Source organism: Dipodomys spectabilis, unplaced genomic scaffold (genome assembly GCF_019054845.1).
Source record: "Dipodomys spectabilis isolate Male_0828 unplaced genomic scaffold, ASM1905484v1 ptg000566l, whole genome shotgun sequence".
Lineage (NCBI taxonomy): Eukaryota > Metazoa > Chordata > Mammalia > Rodentia > Heteromyidae > Dipodomys > Dipodomys spectabilis.
The window spans coordinates 426,339-432,500 of record NW_024871243.1 but is presented as its reverse complement, the minus strand read 5'-3'; the positions used below and the strand labels follow the sequence as shown (position 1 = coordinate 432,500).

Sequence of the window (6,162 nt, the reverse complement as noted above, 5' to 3'; positions counted from 1 at the left end):
AAATACACAAAAAGCCAAATTATACAATGTTGCCTTTGTGGACAATGATGATAAGTAAAATGCATTTCTCTTTTCCTTTTTCATCTGAGGAGAGTATACACTATATAAATGCTATGGATAAGCTGAGGTTAGTGGTTTGTGCCTGTCATCCTAGCTATTCAAGAGGCTGAGATCTGAGGATCAAGGTTCAAAGCTAGCCCTGACAGGAAAGTCTTAAAACTCTTATCTCTAATTAACCACCAAAAGCCACAAGTGGAACTGTGGCTCAACTAGAGTGCTAACCTTAAGCACAAAAGCTCAAGAACAATGCCCAGACCCAGAGTTCAAGCCCAGAATCAACATACACACATACACACACATGCACACGCACACGCACACACACACACAAGTAGCTATGGATATGATCAAAATATTTTATTTGCACATGTAAAAACAGAATAATGAAATGTGTTGAAATTGTTTTAAAAGGGGGAGAGGATAAGAAACCCTGATGGGGTAAATTCAATAGGGATACACTATATACATGTATGGAAATATCATGAAACCCTATTTTGTACAACTAATGTGTGCTAATAAAATAACTGAAAAAAGTACCTTCTGCTCTTCTTTATGTTACTGTAATATAGCTATGACTGACAGAAGCAATTTAGAATTGATTTGCAAAGAGTGTCTTTTCCCACCATAATCTTCAAGAACCTCCTCAGTTCTCTCAGAAGTAGGTTTGCATCTTCTCTTTTCTCTTTTCTTATTGAGTTAAGCTTATTTCCCATAATAAACTCCACTAGCTGTAAAGAGGTTTATAAAAAAACATAGATATTTCTTTTCTTAGTTCACTTTTCCCTTGATTCTGTAGTATCCAGCACCACTTATAAAAATTGGACTGGGAGTTTTTTTCTTTTTTTTTTTTTTTAATCTAAGAAACTGATCCATGTTACTATGACTAAGTCACACAGTAGTATATAGCTTATCAGGTTTTAAAATTAAATATACATATGAAGATATATTTGGCCAAGGCAAATAATCACCTTCTGTAAAATAAAATTATTTTTTTAAAAAGCTTCATTAAAATTTAAGCCATTTATTAGGCTAAAAATCCATTATATTAGTTGCTTCAGTTAGATATTACTTAAAATGTGTCCTACTAGGCTGGGAAGGTAGCTCAGTGGTAGAGTGCTTGCCTTGCATTCATGAGGCCCTGGGTTCCATTCCTCAGCTCCACATAAACAGAAAAAGCCAAAAGTGGTACTTTGGCTCCAGGCTTGAGCTAAAGTACTGAGACCAGTGCCCAGGCCCAGAGTTCAAGTCCCATGACCAACAAAAATAAAAAAAGGTGTCCTATTAAACATTTTAACAATTTTCCTTTATATTATTTTCATGTGATTATTTTCAATTGTTATAATAATGGTGATATACAGAGAGGTTACAGTTACATAAGTCAGGTAATGAGTACAATTTTTTTTTGGACAATGTCACTTTTTCCCTTGCTCTCTCCCAGCATGTAATTCCTTTTAAATGCCACTTGCAATTACTTAAATCACTAGAATTACTTTTATGCCTCCAAAACTGAATGCAAAATTAGAATAAAATATGTTTTAGAAAGTTAACTTCTTCACCAATGTGTCACCATATGTTCAAACAGATTAACACAAAATATATTCATAAAAGCATAAGGCAAATATTTAAATATAACTAAATATAAAGAATTATAGATAAACTAGAAAATTACATCTGCCCCACTTCCTTAAAAGAGAATAAAAAGAGACTATCTGGACTATCTTTTTAAGCTTTGAGCTCCAAAAACAAAGATATTATACTATGAAAAGTGTTTACTAAATAACCAAGAAAAGCCAACAAATAAAAATAAACTACTAGGCTGGGAAATTAGCTGCGTGGTAGAATGCTTGCCTCACGTGAATGAGGTCCTGGGTTCGATTCCTCAGCACTACATAAGCAGAAGTGGTGCTGTGGGTCAAGTGGTAGAACGCTAGCCTTGAGCTGAAGAGCTGAGGGACAGCGCCCAGGCCCAGAGTTCAGCCCCCATGACTGACCCAAAAAAATATTAGAACTACTTAAAATAATTAGATTCTTATAATAATTTTTTATTCAGTCATAACAAAAAATGGTATTGTGATACTACAGCATGAATAAACCAAGCAATTGTTATGCTAAATGAAAAAAAATCAGAATACACAAGTCTGTTAGGAAAACAATTCATCATACTTCCTGATCCGGGGGATATAGTAATAGGACAATGATGTTGAATAATATGAGATATTTTACTGGAATAGGGAAAACTTTCTAAACTTGATGGTGATGAGGTTGTACAATGCTCTGACTATACTAAAAGTCCATGAGTTGTACATTCCGAATAGTCGAGTTGACAATATGCAAAATAAATCTCAATAATTTTCAGCTGTCAATACTATAAGTCAAACTTACACATATCTACTATCATAAGTGGCCAAATAACTATCCCTCCAAAACTAACACAAACTGGATTATTATCTAGAAAATAAATCTAAACCAGAGGAGGCTGGATATAGAAATGCACAGCAAAGATAATGGGAAAGGAGATCCAAAACTACTGTAAAGTGCATGAATCATCTGGGCACCAGTGGCTCACACTTGTAATCCTAGCTACTCAGGAAGCTTAGTCTGAGGATAAAGTTTCAAAGCCAGCCTGGGCAGAAAAGTTTATGAGACTTTTATCTCCAACTAAGCACCAAAAAGACAAAACTGGAGCTGAGCCTCAAGCAGTAGAGCAACAGCCCTGACTGAAAAAGATAAGGATGTCGGGTCAAGCTTTAGTACTAGCACAAAAATAAATAAATAATAAAAAAACAGTATAATAACCAGGCTCCATTTTCTTTTCCTATTTTTCAACAACCAAACCGGAAATGTGTAGATCACTTTACAAAAAGAAAGTAAAAAGACATATCTCAAACTTTTCAAAGGAAATAGTATAATATTGTTTCCTTAAACACAATATTCATGTGTATGAGTAGAGTATGTATTTATATATGTGTAAAGGTATGTACATATATATATGGATTTACATATGATTATATATGCAAAGGTGGATATATTTACATGCATATAATACACATGTGTGGGTATATGTATTTAAAAGCCTGCCCAACATTTCCAACTGGATGTCCAGTAGGCATGTCAAATTTGACATATCTAAAACCTGACTCCTTTCAAACCCACTCTACCTATAGTCTTTACCAGTTCTGTTAATGAGAATGCCATTTCTTAAACATCTTTCACAGTCTCCTCTACTCAACTCAATTAACCAACAAATCCTACACATAATCACAATGTGTAGACCTAAATGAGATTCAGTTTCACACTGTAAGCATACACATATTTATGCCATTTATAAAAAATTAGAATTTGAATAATGCCTGTACTTTTGATTATACTTGCCTGTGAAACTAATATGGCTTCTAAATAAATACATTATTTTTAACTATTCACAGTTAAAATTATATAATATCTGGTGAGTTTTTCTATATTATGTGGGAAAAAGACAAGTGAGTCAGAGTAGAAATGATACCATACTGTACACACATAGCAGGTAAAACCCATATGATTACTACTAAATCCATTATAGTACTTTATATGTACTTAACATTTTCTATAATGAAAATTTAATTTTGAAGAAAAGGACCAGGAAATTTGGAGATGAATGAGGAAAGAACACAGCAAGAAAAGTATTAGGCCTCTCATCAGCAATAGCAGACCATAAAACCAGTTAGGCAAGGCCTTCTTCAAGTTACAAGACAGATGGATTTTAAGATAAAATTCTTTATTTAGCCAAGTTATATCTATCCCAATATTGTATAGAAAAATATGTGATTAGATATGCAAGATTATGTAAGGTTGAGATCCCAAACTCCCTTTCTTTCGAAATATTCCTTTAAAATAAAAGTACTATGGGACTTAAGAAATAAGTACAACAGAGAAATAAAAAGCTGCAAGTAGAGGTGTGACTTAAATGTCTAATGGTAGAGCACTAGCCTTGAGCAAAACAACTTGGGAACAGCACCCAGACCCTCATTTCAAGCCCCAGGACACACACACACACAAACACACACACACACACACACACACACACACAAAGAGGAAAAACCTCATAACAATATTAAATAATAGCAGTGAATTTAACAAATATATCTCTAGTATCTGCTATTACATATTCTTTATGTTTACTTACCTAGTAAGAATATTAAATTTAGAAGAAAACCTTCTTTACCTACTGAAATACTTCATTCCCCAGAAAGTAAAAGAAGCTTCAAAAATATATACCAATTAGATCTCTCAAAATTAGTTAGCATCACCTTTCATAAAGTCATATATTTTTTTATTTGGGTCCAGTCATGGGGCCTGAACTCTGGGCCTGGGTGCTGTCCCTCAGCTCTTCAGCTCAAGGCTAGTGCTCTACCACTTGAGCCACAGCGCCACTTTCCGGCTTTTTTCTTTTTTGCTTATATGGTGCTGGGGAATTGAACCCAAGGCCTCAGACATGCAAGGCAAGCGCTCTACCACTGAGCCATCTTCCCAGCCCCATAAAGTCATATTTTTCTTTGTAGACTAATGTTCTTTTCTTACCTAAAGTCTTATCTAAAATCTTTCTTCAAACCCTGCTAATATAAATGATTTACACTATAAAAATAGAATTTAATATTATCATTTAACCCCTGAGTATACCAAAACTTTTACTGTGTTGCTTCCTCAACCTTAAAATATAAACAATTACTCTCAAGCTTCCCACATATTCTATGAGAATTAATTGTTAAAAGTGAAATTTCTATTCGGTGCTAGTGGCTCATGCCTGTAATTCTGGCTACTCAGGAGGCTGAGAGCTGAGGACCATGATTCAAAGCCAGTCCACACAAGAAAGTCTTTGAAATTCTTATCTCCAGTTAATCACAGAAAAAGACAGAAGTGTGGTTATGGCTCAAGTGGTAGAGTGTTAGCCTTGAGCAAAAAAAGCTCAGGAATAGCACCCAGGCCAGAGTTCAAGCCCCAGGACCTGAAAAAAAAAAAGGTGAAATTTTAAACCAGGTGGCTCATGCCTATATTCCCAGCTGCCTAAGCAGCTGACATTGAGAAGTGCACATGCAGCCAAGACAGAAGGTCAGCCCAGGGAAAAACATTTGAAAGACCTCTTTACAACTGAGAGCTGGGCACAGTGGTGAACACATATCATCCAAGCTCTGCTGAGAAACCTAAAATAAGCAGATCATAATCAGGGCAGAAAGCAAGACTGTATCTCAAAAATAACCAGTTCAAAAAGACTGGCTGGACAATAGAGCATCCAAACTAGCAAGTATAAAGTCCTGAATTCATACTCAAATATACTTCCTGCCCATCCCCCCCAAAAAAATGTTGCTTAAATCAAGCACAAAATGTGAAATGTTTTGTACAAGTACTAAAGATTTCCCCCCCAAAAAGCCAAATATACACTTTAAAAGCCTCCCAACAATTACTTTTTATTGTTCTGCAGTGCAAAATTTCCTCTAGGCTTAAGTCACTACATGATAAATATAAGTATGCTAAAAAAAATAATAAAACTACCTCAAATTCTTTTCTAAGACATTCTTCCCACTGAGTGCTAAACTCAAGTTCACTTGTTTGTCACTGTAAAAGGTCAGAGCAATCTGTATGTTCTGCTTTTAATTGTTCTACTTTCTGCTGCATAGTTTGTACAGCACAATCTTGTTCCTGAAACATATTTAATTTTTGCATCAATAAAATTTATTAATAGCCATCAGTAATTAAATCTGTGATCAACTGTAATAGATTAATTTACATGGGCAAAAGAAACACTACATATGACTACAACTGAAGATAAAATGGAACACCAGGATATTGTGTTAGTTTAATTGACCTCTATGGGTATTTACTGAAAGTTATTATTCAACTGTCACATATAATGTTTTCTTCTCTCATTAAAATTTCACAGTATGGGCTGGGAAGGGTAGCAGTGGTAGAGCACTTGCCTGCATGCCTGAGGTCCTGGGTTCAATTCCTTAGCACCACATAAGCAGAAGAAAAACAAAAAGCTGGAAGTGGCACTGTGGCTCAAGTGGTAGAGTGCTAGCCTTGAGCTGAAGAGCTGAGGGACAGCGCCCAGGCCCAGAGTTTAGGCCCCAC

The 6,162-nt window shown here is 35.2% G+C and overlaps 1 pseudogene; it reads right to left on the bottom strand.

The window, feature by feature from the left end:
• The window catches only part of LOC122100139, a 76,185-nt pseudogene that overhangs the window by 64,220 nt on the left and 5,803 nt on the right, over positions 1 to 6,162 (bottom strand).